Source organism: Neoarius graeffei, chromosome 7 (assembly GCF_027579695.1).
Source record: "Neoarius graeffei isolate fNeoGra1 chromosome 7, fNeoGra1.pri, whole genome shotgun sequence".
NCBI lineage: Eukaryota > Metazoa > Chordata > Actinopteri > Siluriformes > Ariidae > Neoarius > Neoarius graeffei.
Window position 1 is genome coordinate 56274524 of NC_083575.1, and position 20585 is coordinate 56295108.

General features: G+C 43.3%; 1 protein-coding gene across 6 annotated transcripts in view; it reads right to left on the reverse strand.

Moving 5' to 3' along the window:
- Window positions 1–3217, reverse strand: part of asrgl1 (asparaginase and isoaspartyl peptidase 1) — a 33891-nt gene extending 30674 nt beyond the window's left edge. For all 6 annotated transcript variants that reach the window (XM_060926031.1, XM_060926033.1, XM_060926030.1 and 3 more), the window contains exon 1: window positions 3058–3217. The gene's annotated coding sequence lies outside the window, so the exon portion shown is untranslated. The remainder of the gene's footprint in view (window positions 1–3057) is intronic.
- Window positions 3218–20585: the final 17368 nt, after the last annotated feature.

Consider the following 20585-nt stretch of genomic DNA (forward strand, 5'->3'; position numbering starts at 1 on the left):
AGTGAAAATGGTCTTTAAAAATACACATAAGTAGTGATTTAGTCAGAGAAACCAACCAAAACAAGTCTTCAAGTCGCCCGCCTTCGTTTCTGTCGTCGTCAGAACTGTCCTCATTTTCTTCTGAAGATGAGCGCTCAGGTTCAAATCTGTAATGCTGGATACCACCAGGACATTCAGCTGTCAAAATCTCTACTTGTGGGCCATTTTCTTCTTCTGTATCGGTAAAATCAAAGCTAATTTCCTCAGCATCGCTCCTATTTTCTGGTGTGTCCGTCATTGCAACTGCACCGAGTGGTTACTGGTATGACGTCACGCAGCTGTTCCATTGACCGAGAGGGGGCGCTGCGAACGCGGAAAATTTCAAGTGATGGGCATGATCAAATAAGGACCGATTACAACCGCGGGAAGCTTTTGAAAAATCGACGGTCAATTTATTTCGAATCTCGAAAGCATTCTGGTGCAGAATAATGCGACTTTTATTGCCACTGCGTGACGCCTTTAAGTATTAAAAGTACATTTTCTGTCAATGCATTGTTGTATTATTGCCACAACGCTTACAAAACCTAATGCCGCTGAAGCAACTGACTAGCTTGTAGAACCTGTAGAATAAACGTCTGGTAGAATGTTACAAAATGAAACACAACTGAACCGAGAATCAATTTTTTATTTATTTTTTTAAATTGTAAACACTCCTCTGCCCACACAAAGCAACATGGTAGTGTTCTGACACAGCTCTGGCAGTGTGTGCGCACATGCATGTGTATGTTAATCAGGAAGACAGTGGAATAGCTGTAAATGCAGCTTGCTCAGAAAATAAAAATGACAATCCAATCTGCTTAAATCCAAGGTCCACACCTCTAGCTTAATAACTGCCCAATAGCAACACTGCTTTAAGCAAGACAAAAAAATAAAAAATAAATGCAAGACCATCATCTGACACCTCATCTCATTATCTCTAGCCGCTTTATCCTGTTCTACAGGGTCGCAGGCAAGCTGGAGCCTATCCCAGCTGACTACAGGCGAAAGGCGGGGTACACCCTGGACAAGTCACCAGGTCATCACAGGGCTGACGCATAGACACAGACAACCATTCACACCTACGGTCAATTTAGAGTCACCAGTTAACCTAACCTGCATGTCTTTGGACTGTGGGGGAAACCGGGAGGAAACCCACGCTGACACAGGGAGAACATGCAAACTCCACACAGAAAGGCCCTCGTCGGCCACGGGGCTCGAACCCGGACCTTCTTGCTGTGAGGTGATGGCGCTAACCACTATACCACCATGCCGTCCTCATCTGACATCAAAACAAAAAAAATTCCAACAATTTGTTGCGACTGACTAGTACAATTACTGTCCATCTCACAGGTCTCTTGTGCATGCAAAAGTGTATTTATTTTTTTCGTGGTGCGGTTTCCATCAAATCCTGCGCTCTGATTGGCTGGCGAGCGGGTCCGTATCCTACGGTACGGACCCCAGTTACGGACCTCTGGCGACTCGCTCGTTCACAACAACAACAAACTTAGTAGAATTTTTTGTCAACATTTCTCTTATTTTTTTATAAGATTTATTTATAAGATTATCAAAAATCTTATAAATTTTTGCCAGCATTTCTCAGGAGAATAGCATTAATTTTACAGCATGGATAGTGATAACGACAGTGTTCACAGCGAAAGCGAGTTTTACTACCCTGAGGAAGAAGAAATAAAAGAAAACATTTCAGGAGAAAGCTAAAAACCTCTAACTTGCCAACACCGAGCAAAAACATGGCTGAATCCTGAATGACTCCTATTTGTATAAATAGGGGACTACATAGGCGGCAAAATGTAGTTTTTTTCCTGCCATGGAAGTGCACTTGTATACCGAGGAGGAAGCCATTTGCATTACAGCCGTGAATGAGGATTCAAAATGGCGGCTCAGCTCGGTTTTCCCTTCTGGGCGCTCTCGTTTTCTGTTAGAATTTGGTAAAGAAAAAAATATATATACATTATTTACCAGCTTAAGGTCGGTCCGTATGGTGAAATACCCTGACCTCAGCCCAGAGGGCCTCGCTCAGTACTTTCAAGACCTCGGTTAAGGTATTTCACGATACGGACCTCCCAGCTGGTAAATAACATATATGTATTCATGCACATATGAATCTGCCTGTGGAATCATGGTGGTTTAATGTTAAGCTAGCTGGTCAGTGAAGTTCCATCTGACATGATAGCAAACTCAAATTGGGTAGAATGCGACTAGAAATGAAAGATTGCTATATTTTGCTTATTTGGCAAGATTATGCTAAAACATATTTCTGAAAGGACTTCAGATAAGTTAGTTATTCATGTTAGCATAACTCTGTTTTTACATGCTAACTAACAGTGTCCAAGTTAACTAGCTGTGTTATCTTTAGCCGAGGAGGACAAGGCGATGGCAACTTGCTGAGCAAACAGGAAGTCATCTGACTAACCAGACTGCACAGCTATTGCAACATTATCACTAACTCTAAAAGCACAGACAACTCCATTACAAGCTTTCTCTTGGAATAAAACGTTTATATACCTCAGTATGCTTCTGCAGGTCGGATGGTGAGTTTTTGTAGGCTGTGATGTGGTTCGTTTGAGGCAAACAAAGCAAACATTTAAAAAAGACTCCCCAGAAGAACCACCTCATTCCATTCTGCCATCAACTGATTATGTGAAAGATACTGCTGAGAAATCGCTGTACTTGATTTTGTACAGTCTATGGATGTGATGTGACCCTGGTGATTACTGATTAGACTGTCTGTGTCACCTGGCCAAAAAAAAAAAAAATCCACTTTCAAAGCTGCTTCATAGTAACAAGGACCTTGATAGAAATGTAGTGGAGTAAAAAGTACGATATTTGTCTTTCAAATGTAATGAAGTCATAAGTCCCCCCCCCAAAAAAAAAAATACTCAAGTAAATGTACTTCGTTATTGTCCACCCCTCTCTCTCTCTCATATTCATTATACAATGAATATCGGTCAGGTTATGCTCTCAGCAAAATCATCAGTAAATTCTAAATATCTAACCATTAATTATTCTAAATAGCCTCACCTGTTTCACAGTGATCACCTCAGCCATATACACGTTAAAACAAAACGAGCTTTCATCTGTTTTCGTAGGAAAATCACAAATCAACAGGAAAATCAAAGCGGATGATCCTGTCTGTAATGGGTAAAGACGGTAAACACAAGCCAGAGGCTCTGTGACACCATCACGAAAGCCAGCCGACAAATTAAAAGTCTATGGGTTTCCAAATAAATGTACACTGTAAAAACGAACTTTAGGGTCGAGTAAAATACACGAAGAAAACGTTGATAATATCTACATTATAATATTAAGTTTCAATGAGAGCTTAATAAAATTGTGAATATTACACACATTTCATTCATGTAATTAATAAATTGCAATATAAGAGTAAGTTTTACTAAAGATGTATTCATAATATTCATACAATTTATAGACACGGTGCATAAACCTAAAAATACTAGGTACTTTTTAATCGAAAAAGCAGCCTGTTTGAATCTGCGCATTGTCGCAGTTTGTAGGAGTGGGAGGAGCACAGAAGACGGCAGGCCAGAACTGAGTTTCGTAACTCTTTTATTTTGACACTTTTCAGTTGTCTCTGCACACTCTCGTTCGTGCGCACACACATCAGGTGTCTGGTTGGGGAGAGAGCTCCTCCTCTGCTCTCGCTCTCTCCTTAAATACGGCGCGGTCACTGGGGAAGACACACAAACACACGTTAATCAACATCAGGTGCAGTGATTCTGCCACTTACCTTCCCTGACTCCGCCCGCTTGACCACGCCCCCGCTGCCACATTCCCCCCCCCCTCCCCCCACGGGAGAGGAAGTCCACCACGACCATCTGCGCCCCCGGCCTGTGGATCACCTTGAAGTTAAAGGGTTGGAGTGCCAGATACCAACGGGTGATCCGCGCGTTGGCATCCTTCATGCGGTGGAGCCACTAGAGGGGCGCGTGGTCCAAACAGGGTGAAAGGGCGTCCCAGCAGGTAGTAATGGAGGGCGAGGACCGCCCACTTGATCGCCAAGCACTCTTTTTCAATGGTGCTGTAGCGCCCCTCACGCACCGACAGCGTCCGACTGATGTACAGCACTGGGCGGTCCTCCCCCTCCATCTCCTGGGACAAAACAGCCCCCAGCCCGCTGTCCGACGCATCCGTCTGTAACATAAAGGGGAGAGAAAAGTCAGGGGAGTGTAACAGTGGCCCCCCACACAGTGCAGCCTTCACCTCAGAGAAAGCCCGCTGGCATTGCTCCGTCCACTGGACCGGATCTGGTGCCCCCTTTTTAGTGAGATCAGTCACCGGGCTGGTGACGTCCAAATAATTAGGTATAAACCTACGATAGTAGCCAGCCAGCCCCAGGAACTGTCTCACCCCCTTTTTGGTCTTGGGCCTCGGGCAGGCCGCAATTGCTGCTGTCTTGTTAATTTGGGGACACACCTGCCCGTTGCCCAAGTGGAAGCCCAGATACCGTACTTCCACCCACCCAATCGCACACTTCTTCGGGTTGGCTGTGAGACCCGCTCGCCTCAGCGACCTTAGGACGGCCCTCAGATGTTGTAGGTGCCACGGCCAGTGATTACTATAGATAATGATGTCATCTAAATATGCGGCCGTGTAGGTGGCGTGGGGGCGGAGGACCCTATCCATCAGCCGCTGGAATGTAGCGGGCACCCCAAACAGCCCAAAAGGAAGTGTGACAAATTGGTGTAAGCTGAATGGTGTGGAAAAGGCCGTTTTTTCTCGGGATAATGGAGTCAAGGGGATTTGCCAATAACCCTTTGTCAAATCCAGTGTCGAGTAAAAGTGGGCCATGCCTAGTCGATCGAGCAACTCATGAATACGAGGCATTGGGTACGCGTCGAATTTAGACACCGCGTTGACTTTTCTATAGTCTACACAGAGCCGGACCAACCCGTCGGCCTTGGGTACCAAGACCACCGGGCTGCTCCGGTCACTGTGGGACTCCTCGACGATGCCCATTTCGAGCATGGCCTCGAGTTCTTCCCGAACCACTTTTTTCTTGTGTTCGGGTAGCCAGTAAGGGCGGCTGCACACTACCACCCCCGGGGGCGTCTCAATGTGGTGCTCTATGAGGTCGGTGTGGCCGGGCAGGGGCGAGAACATGTCCGAAAATTCAGTCTGCAGCTGGGCAACCTCTGCGAGTTGGGTCGGGGAGAGGTGGTCTCCACAGGGGACCGGAGAGGTATGCGATGCCAATGTTCCCTTTTGAACCTCTAGCCCCAGCTCCACCTTCTCCGGAACCACCGACACCAATGCCACGGGGACCTCCTCGTTCCAGAGTTTGAGTAGATTGAGGTGGTAAATCTGTAGCGCCCCACCCCTGTCCATTCCTCTCACCTCATTGTCGAAGTCCCCGACTTGCCGTGTGACCTCAAAGGGTCCTTGCCACTTGGCGATTAATTTGGAGCTCGATGTGGGCAACAGTACAAGTACTTTATCTCCCGGTGTGAACTCCCTAAGGCACGTACCCTTGTCGTACAGGCGGGTTTGCCGTTCTTGAGCCTGCCGCAAATTCTCCTGGGTTAGGTGGGTGAGTGTGTGGAGTTTTGCGCACAGGTCAATAACGTATTGAATCTCATTTTTATTTGGTGAAGGTCCCTCCTCCCAATTTTCTCGCAGCACGTCTAAAATGCCTCGTGGCTTACGCCCATATAACAATTCAAATGGGGAGAACCCCGTGGAGGCTTGTGGGACGTCTCGCACTGCAAATAACAAGGGTTCGAGCCATTTATCCCAATTACGTGCGTCCTCGCTTATGAATTTCTTAATTATATTTTTGAGGGTGCAATTAAATCGTTCGACTAAACCGTCCGTTTGTGGGTGATAAACACTGGTGCGGATCGGCTTAATACCTAATAACCCATACAGTTCGTTCAGTGTTCGTGACATAAACGAGGTGCCTTGATCAGTCAGAATCTCTTTGGGGATTCCAACTCGGGACATGATGCATAAGAGCGCTTGCGCAATACTGCGTGCTGAGATATTGCGAAGAGGCACTGCTTCCGGGTATCATGTTGCATAGTCCACTAGAACTAATATAAAGTGATACCCTCGTGTTGACCAATCTAATGGCTCGATGAGATCTATCCCAATCCTTTCGAACGGGGTCTTGATTAATGGGAGAGGACGCAAAGGCACTTTTGGAATGGCCGCTGGATTTACTAACTGGCATTCGCGGCATGCCGTACACCACTTACGGACATCGCCGCAAATTCCTGGCCAATAGAACCAGGCCATTATTCGGGCTAGTGTTTTATCCTGCCCTAAGTGTCCAGCCATGGGATTAAAGTGAGCCGCCTGGAATACCAATTCCCGGCGGCTTTTTGGAATCAAAAGCTGCGTGATTTGTTCTTTAGTCTGAGTGTCCTGCGTCACTCGGTATAATCTATCCTTCATAATTGAGAAGTAGGGGAAGGACGGGGTGGCGTTTGGCTGGAGTGTTTGACCATCGATTACTCTCACTTGGTCAAACACATGCCGCAGAGTCTCGTCTCGCGACTGCTCTAACGGGAAATCTGCAAGGGATTCCCCAATAGAAGGAGGAAGAGCCTGCAGCTCCTCACTCTGACGCGGAGATGACATAGACAGCTCTGTGACAGCTGCTCCCGCCAATGTGACACCGGGACCTCCCCCTGCGGAACTACGGCAGGACCCACTCTTCACTAAATGACTCATTAACAGAGGTGAGTAGTAACGCGCTACATTTACTCCGTTACATTTACTTGAGTAACTTTTTGGATGAATTGTACTTGTAAGAGTAGTTTTAATGCAGCATACTTTTTACTTTTACTTGAGTATATTTGTGAAGAAGAAGCGGTACTTTTACTCTGTTACATTGGGCTATATTCTGCTCATTACTCGCTACTTTATTTTTATTGATCCATGCGATATGTGGTCTGTTTGTTTATGTTTTGTCAAGACTTCCAGCAGAGGCTCTGTCACATGACCGCATCTCACCGATCAAATGTAGCAGCCAGAGCCATAGTGGGAGGAGCTATGGTTTAACTCCGTTTCGCCAATCAAACAGAGCCAAGCCGCTGCGCGCGCCCGCCCGCACACAAAAATTCCCGCGGCAAGACCAGTCCAGGTGGAAAAGAGCACGTAAGCAGAAGAAACAGGTCAATAAACGGGAGGGCACCGCAGATGCGGCGGGCCGACTGGAGTGGCGCCGGCCCCTGCCTCTGCGGTGGGGGAACGGGGCGAGGACGAGACACAGGAGGGGAGAGAGAGAGAGAGAGAGGAGAGGGATGAAGAGGTTGTCTGCTGTCCTGCCGTCGGGACAGCCACCAAATGGTCCTCCGCCAGCTCGATGGCCTGATCCAGCGACGCCGGGCGGTGGCATTGGACCCACTCTGCAGTTCCTTCTGGTAGGCGAGTGATGAACTGCTCCAGTACCACCTGATCGATGATTCCCTCGGCATCGCGGTTGTCAGCCCTCAACCACCGCCAGCAGGCGTCCCGGAGTTGCTGGCCAAACGCGAACGGCCGGCCGACTTCCTCCAAGCGCAGAGCACAGAAGCGCTGTCGCTGCTGTTCAGGGGTGCGCCCCACATGCTGGAGGACGGCCCGGTGGAGGTCCGCGTAGACCAGCCGGCGGTCGGCGGGGAGCTGTAGCGCGGCCAGCTGCGCCTCGCCTGTTAGCAGGGGGAGGAGACGCGCCGCGCACTGTTGCACTGGCCAGCCCGAGGCCTCTGCCACCTGCTCGAAGAGAGTGAGGAAGGCCTCGGGGTTGTCATGCGGGCCCATCTTCGTTAGGGTGAGGGCCCGTGGAGGTGGTGGACCCCTCCGGCGCGAGGAGGTGCCAGAACGTCTGTCGATCTTCCTGCTGTGCCAACACCAGGGCCTCGAACCGTTGCTCTTGCTCCTTCCGGAGGGTGACTAGCGCCTGGTGCTGGCTCTGCTGGGCCGTGGCGAGGGCGTGGACCAGGTTGGTGAAAGGGGAGGACTCCATGGGGCTGTTCTTCTTCTGCGCTCCAGTCCCGGGTTTCAGCACCACTGTAGCAGTTTGTAAGAGTGGGAGGAGCACAGAAGACGGCAGATCAGAACTGAGTTTCGTAACTCTTTTGACATTTTTCAGTTGTCTCTGCACACTCTTGTTCATACACACACACAGACACGTGCACACACATCAGGTGTCTGGTTGGGGAGAGAGCTCCTCCTCTGCTCTCGCTCTCTCCTTAAATAGGGCACGGTCACTGGGGAAGACACACAAACACATGTTAATCAACATCAGGTGCAGTGATTCTGCCACTTACCTTCCCTGACTCCGCCCTTCAGTCACAGACCGACGCTTGACCACGCCCCCGCTGCCACACGCATGCTCATTGGACAACCGCATGAAACGTTGAGCAGTCTGAACTTGTCATGCATCCATTACATCACTTGTCCTCAGACTTCGACAAAGTCAGTAATTTTCCAAGTGCAGCTCGTCGGATCAACGTTACCATCAAATTAATGTTAGTTCATGATAAGGCAAGTAACTCGTTGAATTACTTAGCTAACTGTTAGCTATTAACCGCTGCATTTTCCCTAACATTAGCTATTTGCCGGGCGGCTATCTTCACAGTGTAACGTTAGCTTGTGCTAGCTAGCTAGTTAGCTAGCAAAAACTAACGTGAACATTACACTGCGAAGATAGCGGGCCGGCAGATAACGTTAGCTAATGTTGGGGAAAATCCAGCTAAACGTGGTTGACTAACGTTAGTGTTGCTAGATAGCTACAACCCTGATTCCAAAAAAGTTGGGACAAAGTACAAATCGTAAATAAAAACGGAATGCAATGATGTGGAAGTTTCAAAATTCCATATTTTATTCAGAATAGAACATAGATGACATATCAAATGTTTAAACTGAGAAAATGTATCATTTAAAGAGAAAAATTAGGTGATTTTAAATTTCATGACAACAACACATCTCAAAAAAGTTGGGACAAGGCCATGTTTACCACTGTGAGACATCCCCTTTTCTCTTTACAACAGTCTGTAAACGTCTGGGGACTGAGGAGACAAGTTGCTCAAGTTTAGGGATAGGAATGTTAACCCATTCTTGTCGAATGTAGGATTCTAGTTGCTCAACTGTCTTAGGTCTTTTTTGTCATATCTTCCGTTTTATGATGCGCCAAATGTTTTCTATGGGTGAAAGATCTGGACTGCAGGCTGGCCAGTTCAGTACCCGGACCCTTCTTCTACAGTACGCAGCCATGATGCTGTAATTGATGCAGTATGTGGTTTGGCATTGTCATGTTGGAAAATGCAAGGTCTTCCCTGAAAGAGACGTCGTCTGGATCTGGATGGGAGCATATGTTGCTCTAGAACAGGGGTCTCCAACTTTTCTAGGACTGAGGGCTACCCGAAGTATGAGAAACTATATGGAGGGCTAGTCATTCAAAATAATTTACTTAAAATAAATGAAAGGCTTAACATCCCTTTAAAATAAGACTATGTAGGATTATGTGCTTTTAATTAACAACAATCAAGGAATAGAAACTGGCATTTTGACATGAACATTTTAATTATGAATAATCATAATCTCAATATATCAATACTGTTAGGAATTACCAACTTTTTTTTTGCAAATTCCAAAGTTTAATTATGCTAACCCTTATTAGCTAATGCTAATAAGTTAATAATGATAATAATGAACATATTCTGTTGTATTTTGTTGTTTCTTGTCATCTCATATTGGGAAAGTACATTTGCCCTCTTTTAGAATTATACAAACAAAAATACATTCTGATATTCCCACTGCAATTAATAGCTGTTACATAAAAACAGGTATGGAAATGCGAAAGACACAATAATAAAAGGCTATAATTTTCCCTTTTCAACACACAACAGTTCTGTGAAAGTTAAAACTATTCAAAATCCATTCCTTAGAAAACTGCGCTGCAACAGTAATATAACACTCGCACTTCTAACACAGCATACAAGTTGAAACTCTTAACTGCATCCTTAAATGATTTCACATTATTGCAGATTCATAACATTCACGAAAATATTCTCTTAGCATTCTCTTCATATTTTTTTCTCTTCTAAGTTTTAAAATGCATTTCATGCATTGATTTTTGCATGCGAATGGTTCCTAGTGGGAAGCCTGACACTGCATTGAGTCCATCAGTGTGTAGTCAGGGCTGAAGCTTGACACAGCAACTCTGATTGAATCTTCAAGTTGTAGATCAGTTAAGCAAGTTCTGCGTTTGTTTTTAATGAAATTCATGTTAGAAAAAGCTGACTCATAGAGATACGTCGAACCAAACAGACAGGCAACTTTCAAGGCTACTGTGTGCTACTTTTGTATTTTTCTGAGTCCACAAGATACCAGAAGTTTGAGGATCCCTGGTGGGCTTTGAGAGTAATATCGTTTTGCAACATAATGATTTCCATTTCACTCTCATCAGCATTCAAGTTGAATACTTCACCTGGTTGTTCAGAAATGTATGTGATGTCACACTGCATGAAAGGATTAGCAATGAATGCAACACAAGGCTGCAGTTTATCAAAGTCATGAAATCTTTCTTCAAACTCTTGCCCAAGCCTAGATATTAGCTGGGTGTACTTTTCTACAGCCTCGTCTAAGGCTACAGATGCAGGTGCATTTCCATTCAAAACTGACTGCACAGATGGAAAGTGCAGGAATTTCTTACTTTGCAAATGCACAGAGAAAATGTTCAACTTTGCTCTGAATGCGTTCACAGCACTGATCATGTCCGAAAGAATCTTACCTTTGCCTTGCAGTTCACAGTTCAAGTGATTCAGTTTCCCTGTGATGTCCGTCAGAAAGGCAAGGTCAAGCACCCACTCAGTGTCCTGGAGCAAAGTAGTGTCCTGCCCTCTGGATTCCATGAACTCTTTGATTTTGTCCAGAAGTGACAAAAAGCGCTGCAGAACTCGACCCCTGCTGAGCCATCGTATCTCTGTGCGCAGCAAGAGGTCACCGTACTCAACTGACAGCTCCTCCAGAAGAAGTTTGAATGCCCGGTGTTGTGTGGCATTCGCACGGATACTGTTGACAATCTTCACTACCAGAATCATGACGTGATCAAAACCCATCACTTTGGCACAAATTGCCTGCTGATGCATGATACAGTGGTGACTGAGGAAACGGGGAAAATCTGGATCGCTTCTGCAGCACGCAATAAGACCAGAATGACGGCCAGTCATCGCAGCGGCGGTGCCAGTAGTTATCAATATCAACTTTTGAAGTGGGATGTTTTTCTCTGTAAAATAGTGCTTTATGGCCTCATAGATGTCAACAGCCCTTGTTGTGGTTTTCAGGAGCAGCAAAGTAAGCATCTCCTCCTTCACAGTGAAATCACTGAACACCATCAGCTGCGCCGTGCTGGTTTTATCCACCGACTCATCACATTGGATGCTAAAGTACCTGCATGTACTTATGTCACCATTCAGCTGTTCCACCAAGTTAGTGGACATTGCTGATACTCTCCTGGCAATAGTGTTGGCACTTAGCTGAACATCCACGATGACAGTGAGGATCTCCTTCTCATTCTTGTGATCTTTAAACAAAGTGTCTGCAACCACTGACATCACTCCTTTGACCACCTCTCTGTCCAAAAATGCCTTTTTGCACTTAGCCAGGTACTGTGCTGCTCTGAAGGAAGCTTCCATAGCCGCTTTTGATTGCTTTGCCGGCTTGGTGAAAAAAGACTGTTGTCTGCCCAAAGCTGCCTTGAGGTCACGAGTCTTTTGAGCACGTAATGCGCTGCCTGGAGGCTAGCTAGCATCAAACGTTCTGTGGCATGTAGAAAAATGTCATCTCTCCACATTGTGTCTCTTAGCCAAGGCTACGGCAGCTCCACAGATCAGACACACACAACGTTCACCAACTTGAGTAAAGAAGAACTCTTTCTCCCATTCATCCTGAAAGTGGCAAGTCTTCTTTTTCTTGCTCTCTGACATCACCTTTAAACACTTTTACAAAACTACCTTTTACAGAAAATTTACAACTTATCGCACTGTGTTGATCACCATCCATTGGCGGGCTAATGACTGAGGACTGAACGCAAAGGGGAGTTGGCGCGGTGGCATAGTAGGCTAAACTTTGACCCAGCAAAGAAAATTATCTACATTAGGCTTCTATTTTAATATAAAAAATGTTAGGGGGATTTTTAGAATATATTTCTGGATTAAACTTCAAGGCGTCTTAAAACATGAAAACAATTAAAAAACATATATATTTTTAAAGATTACGAAATATGATTTGAACAGTCACTGGCTATTTTTAGAACATCCATTGCGGGCGCCTCCCAGGCTCCCGGCGGGCTACCTGGTGCCTGCGGGCACCATGTTGGCGAGGCCAGCTCTCGAACCTGGATATACCTTTCAGCATTGATGGTGTCTGCCCATGCCACATGCACTAATGCAACCCCATACCATCAGAGATGCAGGCTTCTGAACTGAGCGCTGATAACAACTTGGGTCATCCTCCTCTTTAGTCCGAATGACACGGCGTCCCTGATTTCCATAAAGAACTTCAAATTTTGATTTGTCTGAACACAGAACAGTTTTCCACTTTGCCACAGTCCATTTTAAATGAGCCTTGGCCCAGAGAAGACGTCTGCGCTTCTGGATCATGTTTAGATACGGCTTTTTCTTTGAACTATAGAGTTTTAGCTGGCAACGGCGGATGGCACGGTGAATTATGTTCACAGATAATGTTCTCTGGAAATATTCCTGAGCCTATTTTGTGATTTCCAATACAGAAGCATGCCTGTATGTGATGCAGTACCGTCTAAGGGCCCGAAGATCATGGGCACCCAGTATGGTTTTCCAGCCTTGACCCTTACGCACAGAGATTCTTCCAGATTCTCTGAATCTTTTGATGATATTATGCACTGTAGATGATATGTTCAAACTCTTTGCAATTTTACACTGTCAAACTCCTTTCTGATATTGCTCCACTATTTGTCGGCGCAGAATTAGGGGGATTGGTGATCCTCTTCCCATCTTTACTTCTGAGAGCTGCTGCCACTCCAAGATGCTCTTTTTATACCCAGTCATGTTAATGACCTATTGCCAACTGACCTAATGAGTTGCAATTTGGTCCTCCAGCTGTTCCTTTTTTGTACCTTTAACTTTTCCAGCCTCTTATTGCCCCTGTCCCAACTTTTTTGAAATGTGTTGCTGTCATGAAATTTCAAATGAGCCAATATTTGGCATGAAATTTCAAAATGTCTCACTTTCGACATTTGATATGTTGTCTATGTTCTATTGTGAATACAATATCAGTTTTTGAGATTTGTAAATTATTGCATTCTGTTTTTATTTACAATTTGTACTTTGTCCCAACTTTTTTTGGAATCAGGGTTGTATAAAACATTCGAAATTCATGGTCCTGTAACTTGTCTTCGCACGCTGTGTGATTCTGTCTGCGGACTTTAGTCTCCATTCATCCTGTGTTGCTAGGTAGCTAACGTTAGCTAGTTCTAGTCCAAGCTAGAAACGGCGCATTAACTAGAAACATGGTTGACTAACGTTAACGTTAGTATTGCTAGACCACGTTTCTAGCTAACGCACCGTTTCTAGCTTGGACTAGAACTAGCTAACTAACACGCCGTCATATTTATCGTTTGGTAGCTAGTTGGGCAATGTTACTAAATGTGTTGAAATAAATGTGACTAATATTTTATGGTATAAATAAATGTGTGCAGAGTAGACCTCATTAGCAATCTGGTTGTGTGATGTTAGATGCAAATATAGAAAACTAAACTATTTCTTTCCATCAACAGACAAATCAGTGTAGCAGTGAGTGGAATTGAGACAGGACCTGGGAGAACTTTGATTAAGGCAAGTATAAATTGACTCATATTTTATGGTACAATGTGTGCAGACCTCATTAGCAAGCTTGCTAGTCATCTAGTTGTGTGATGTAGATGACAAACTAGTCTCTTTTTTTCCTTCCATCAACAGACAAATCAGTGTCGCAGTGAGTGGAATTGAGATGGACCTAGGAAATTAAGGCAAGTAAAAATTAATGCATTCCATTAATATTGATGTGTCTGTGCAATAGACACATCAATAGCATCTATCAATAGCATCTACTGCTCTTTTTGTGCGGGTGCAGGGTAGATCTTAATGGCGCATGTAACCTACCAATAGAGAGTCCAGGGAGACAAACATGTCTTCACGTCCTAGCCTTCATTTAAAAGCCCTGGTCTATAGGAGGCAAAGCTGCATAGGCCTGGGGCACCATTAACTTTGCAACTTATTGATATTTTTATTTGTATCTTAACCACACACACACATACACTGGCTCAATAGTTTAGGTAATTGTTTTAATGACACATTTTTTGTTATTTTACAGGTTCACTCTTAGGAGGAGCCAGTGCAGTGGACAGTTGGTTTCATTTTATAGAATTATTCTTTTGGTGAGTGTAGAACAGGATTTGCACAACATACTGTATAATTACATTGCAATTACATTACATTGCAATTACATTAGTCAGTGGACTGACCAGATGCATTGAATAAGTACACAAACATTGCATAGCATTCGTGCTAATTTGACACCAGTCCGTCATTGTGCCCTGATGATGAAAGATGAAAGTAACTTTGATTGAAACGGTTCTTTTTTTGTTTCTGAATACAATTTGTCATTTTTCTTGTTAAAGCTGCATTTTGTGATTTTGAAATTTGAAAGTAGCACATTCTAAGCTCCTGCCCATGCCTATATAGTGTCCAATGCAACACTCACATGAGTAAGAGAGGGTGTCATGGCTGGGACGAGGCAGGAGACATTTGATTGGCTATTTTAGGATGGAAGGACCTTTTCACCCAGTATAACAAAGTGTATTTGAACAGGATCACTGATTGCATCTTTAATTTTATGCAGCAGGACAACCGCAGTGTTGCAGCTGAGCATATCCTCAAGAACCTGGTCATCCATGGAGCTGATGGAGAGGATCTGGTGGATGCCTCCATTCTTCTAGAAGGACAGGTGATGCTCCCAGGATGTGGCAACCCTGCTAAGGCCTGCATGCTGCTGATGGGGCTGATCTACGCCCTCAACCTGGCCTACCCTACTACTTTGCGCTACACTTTCGAGGTGTTTCAGAAACTTTTCCTTGAACTGGATGGGATCAAGCTCTCCCCAAAACTGCAAGCATTGAAAGTAAAGTTGCTGTCATGAAGCAACATGGTGCACACACACACAAACATGGCAGACATACATTACGCCCTCTCATATACACACATTGACCCAGCCCCTCATCTGTTCACTTTTTCATTCTTTTTTGACACCTGTTGGTGATGATGTTCTTAAAAATGCATTGTGGGAAAATATGCATTATGGTTTTAATAGTGCACTAGTTTAGAATCCAGCGTGACTATTTGAATGTTGCAATTGCACCTTCTTTAATGTTGTCTTTGAAATGTGTTGAAGCACTTGTAGCAGTTGTATGCCAGGGATGGATATTGTTTGTAAATATAAAGCAATAAAGCACTGTGATTTGCTATACAAATAAATTTGCTTGTAATACAATTTTATTGTAACATTTATTTCAACAAATTTAGTAACATTTACTTAATCAGTCCCCCCAGGATTTCGCGGACCTTTTTTGTGATTGTTGCGGGCTAAAATGTCTGATGTTGTGGGGGGTTTTCCAAAAAATTGCGATGAAAGTTGTGGTGTTTTTTTAGGTTTTTGTTGCAATTACATTGCGGGAGGAAGTGAAAATTGTGAGAAATTGTTGCAATTTTCTCTTTTTGTGATTAAAATTGAGTGATATGTTAAATATTAAGTTATTACTGAAAAACTATTGATTAAAAAAAACAAAGATACTGAGAAATGGTCCTATAAACAACTTTACCAATATAAAAGATTACCAGGACTACAAAAATGCAGAAAAATAGGCTTTACTTATCCAAATGCACCTATTGGTTCAAAAGTTAAAGTGCATAGAACCTCACAGCACAACATGAAGTTACCTTAAAATATAATATACTAGTGCATCTCAAAAAATTAGAATACCATGAAAAAGTTCCTTTTTTTCATAATTTAATTCAAAAAGGTAAACTTTCATATATTCTATATTCATTACATGTAAAGTGAAATATTTAAAGCCTTTTTTGTTTTAATTTTGATGATTATGGCTTATAGCTCATGAAAATCAGAAATCCAGTATCTCAAATTATTAGAATATTTCCTAAGATCAACCAAAAAAAGGATTTACAATACAGAAATGTCCAACTTCTGAAAAGTATATTCATTTATACACTCAATACTTGGTTGGGGCTCCTTTACCATGAATTACTGTATCAATGCGGTGTGGCATGGAGGTGATCAGTCTGTGGCACTGCTGAGGTGTTACTGAAGCCCAGGTTGCTTTGATAGTGGCCTTCAGCGTATCTGTATTTTTGGGTCGGGTGTTTCTCATCTTCCTCTTGACAATACCCCATAGATTCTCTATGGGGTTCAGGTCAGGCAAGTTGGCTGGCCAATCAAACACAGTAATATCATGGTCAGCAAACCATTTGGTAGTAGTTTTGGCACTGTGGGTAGGTGCTAAGTCCTGCTGGAAAAGGAAATCAGCATCTCCAAAAAGCTCGTCAGAAGATGGAAGCATGAAGTGCTCTAAAATCTCCTGGTAGATGGCTGTGTTGACTTTGGACTTGATAAAATATAGTGGATCAACACCAGCAGATGACATGGCACCCCAAATCATCACAGACTGTGGAAACTTCACACTGGGCTTCAAACACCTTGGATTCTGTGCCTCTCCACTCTTCCTCCAGACTCTAGAACTGTGATTTCCAAATTAAATGCAAAATGTACTTTCATCTGAAAAGAGGACTTTGGACCACTGAGCAACAGTCCATTTCTTTCTCTCCTTAGCCCAGATAAGACACTTCTGACATTGTCTCTGGCTCAGGAGTAGCTTGATATTAGGAATGCGAAAGTTGTATCCCCTTTCTTGAAGATGTCTGTTCGTGATGGGTCTTGATACACTGACACCAGCCTCAGTCCACTCCTTGTGAAGTTCTCCCAAGTTCTTGAATCAACTTTTCTTGACAATCCGCTCAAGACTGCGGCCACCCCTGTTGCTTGTGCACCTTTTCCAGCCACCCTTTTCAGCAATGACCTTCTGTGGCTTACCCTCCTTGTGGAGGGCATCAGTGATCATCTTCTGGACAACAGTCAAGTCAGCAGTCTTCCCCATGATTGTGGTTGTGTGTACTGAACTAGACCGAGAGATACACTGTGTTCATACTGTTTTACTCAAACTCGAAATGAAATATTCTAATATTTTGAGATTTTTTTTTATGTTCTTGCACTGTATGCCATACTGATTAAAATTAAAATAGAAAAATGCTTGAAACATTTTAGTTTATGTGTAATGAGTCTATAATATATAACATTTTCACGTTCTTAAATAACTGGTGGAAAATATTGAACTTTTTCACAATATTCTAATTTTTTGAGATGCACTAGTAAATGCCTCAGCTTTCATGTAAGAAAAAAAAACTATTAATACTAGTACTGTGTGCAGGCAGTCTCTCCTGGAGACTAAATTAAACAATAATTATAAACTAATAAAATAAATGGCTCAGGCTTCATAGAAGAAAAAAAAAACAATTTGAACAGAATCTCACAGTATGATGCTGAAGCTGCCTGAACAATGGAAAATAAAATACCATTTTGGCAAAAATGTTGGCATCCATTAATTTATTGTATTAAGTAAAAAAATAATGTAAAGTGTACACAGTCCTTCACTGTAAACATAACACTTTCAGTAACAGAATTTAAGCCTATATAAACACTGACTCGCACATCATCATGCTGCTTCTCTTGAACGTATACACTGAAGTAAGGCGGAAGGTAGTTTGTCGACGTCACCTCAAGACGATGCCAACGATTGGTCAAATTTGCGGGAAAGTTGCGGTGATTGGATATAATTGCAACACCACCCTGAATTCGTGGGGATTGGTTGAATTTGCGTTGAAGTTGTAAATCGCAACATCGCGAAATCCTGGAGGGTCTGCTTAATTTTATTGAATTATAACTTAATACAAGTGAGTTATTGTTAAAAAGAAAAAGTTATTAAATTTACTTACTTGCTTCATAACAGTAATCATTAAATATATTTAAGATTTACTTAATTTATTGATAAGTGTAACTTGATTATAATAATTACATAGAACTAAGCTCAACTATGTAATGCAGTAAGAGTTGCTTACTGTGATGTAGTAAGAGTTACTTAATATATTCATAGATGTTATGTTCAGTGGCAAGTATATTTTACTTGATACTGGTGAGTGAGTTGTACTTAATATTACAGCAGTAAAATTTACTTACTTAGAGTGAGTGCAAATACTTACAAGGATTTTTGTAAGTAAATCTTACAAGTTATTTTTTACAGTGTAGGCTACATATTAATAGTTACTGGAGCCCTAATTCGGATTCTAAGGCTGGGTTGCACCAACACAAATTAAACCTAGTTTAGGCCTAAACTAGGTTTAGTAAATCTATGTTTAAATCGGGTTTAAATTAATCAGAGATATGTTGCACATCTTAATTTTAATCTTGGATTAGTTAAACCATTTTAAGCGAGGATTAAAATAATATTAATCTGTGTTTATTGTCCACCATGATGGATTCTGACAAGATGTAAATAAATACATAGCCTAATAAATGACACCTATCTCCCCTCCTTCCAGAAGTGCACAGAGATGGCTGTTCTCAAAAATCCGACTGTCATGTGTGGATCCTGGCCATCTTGAAACAATGTTTGTAATCTGGGCCTGGTTATCGCACACAACTTGGACATTGATAGAGAAGTAGCCCTTGCGATTGCGGAAAAGTTCCCCATTCTCACCACCTGGGTTAGATGTTAAAATATGTTTGCAGTCAATAGTGCCAATTACCCCAGGAAATCCTGCTTTTCTGTAGAATCCAGCTGTTATCTCCCTACTTTGCTCAAAACGAATGAACTGATCTCTCAAGCTTGCAATAGCCTTTGACACCCTGTTGACAATTCTAAAAACTGTGGACTTGTGAACTCCAAATAGATCCCCATCAACCATTTGAAAGCAACCGGTGGCATAAAAGCGCAAAGCAACCAAGAGCTGGAGAAGTGGCGGCACAGCAGCATTCCTGTCACTTCTGTGCTTGATAGCTGGTCCAACTTTCCCACTGAGGTAAATTACAGACTCTTTTGTGAATCTGTACCGCTGGAAAAACTCACTGTTGCAATAAAATTGCATAGGGTTAAGCCTATCTCGAATATTCCTGCGTGGAACTCTTTCTTCTAATTCCAACAAGCGAATATATGCAGCCATGCTGTCAGTAACACTGAAAACCTCTAACTTAAACCTCCTCCAGGGGTGGTTTATTTTAAACTGGCAATCCAGGTTTATCCTGGGTTTAAAATCACTGGTGCAACAGATTTAAATTTAACCTCTGTTTAAGTGTGATTTAAACCTGAGATTATCCATGGTTTAGATTTAACCAGAGATTAATGTAAACTAGATTTAAACTAGGTTTAAGTTTGGTGCGACATAATTAGTCAGTAAACTGTGATTTAATCCAGTTTAAAAATTAAACCACATTGATGCAACCCAGCCTAATTGTAATATTTATCATTCATCTTCCGAAGAAGAAGAGTTCTAAAAAAAAACAAACTTAAAAGACATTCTAAAACAATGTCTAAGCTGTAACATTCAAAGCAGTGCGTAAATTGTTACTGTGCTGAATGTAGCGCTGTTTCTGAAACACTGACAGAACCAGGGGCACAAGATCCGAATTATGGTCCTTTTCCACTACCCTTTTTCAGCTCACTTCAGCTCACTTCAGCCCGACACGGCTCGCGTTTTGACTACCTCAGAGCGGCGCGACAGCTCGCTTCAGCCCTACTCAGCACCCAAAACTCGCACCGTTTTGGAGTGGGGCTGAAGCGAGCCAAACCGAGCCGAGTGGGGCTAGGGGCGTGAGGAGACACTCCCGTGTGCACTGATTGGTGAGGAGGAGTGTCCTCACATGCCCACACACACCCCGCGAGCACGCTGGGATCTGTAAACACCGTAAACCCGGAAGAAGAAGAATTACGAATTACGAGAATTTCTGAAGCCTTATGCGCCTCGCCTCATCTATACGCTCTTGCCAGTGTCTGTTGGCGTTGTCGGTGACAACAAACCACAGCACCAAGACCAGCAACACTAACGACTCCATGTTTATTGTTTACTCTCCAGGTTGTGAGACTACCGCTTAAAAGGTCACTGATGTCACTGTTTGCGACATCACGTGACGTCCACCCACTTTCGCTAACTCCACCCAATGTGTCCACCCACTTCCAGCCAGCACGGTTCAGCACGGTTGTAGTCGAAATGCAACTCCAACAGCCCCACTCAGCTCGACTCAGCCCAACTCAGCACCGCACGGCTCAGCCCAACTCAGCTGCGTTGGTAGTGGAAAAGCAGCATTAGAGTCAATTTCTGTACCCTTAGGTAAAATCTACACTAATATACCTTCTCGGGCTCATTGTTGGACCCCAAGGTAACTATGTGTACCTTTTTAGGGCC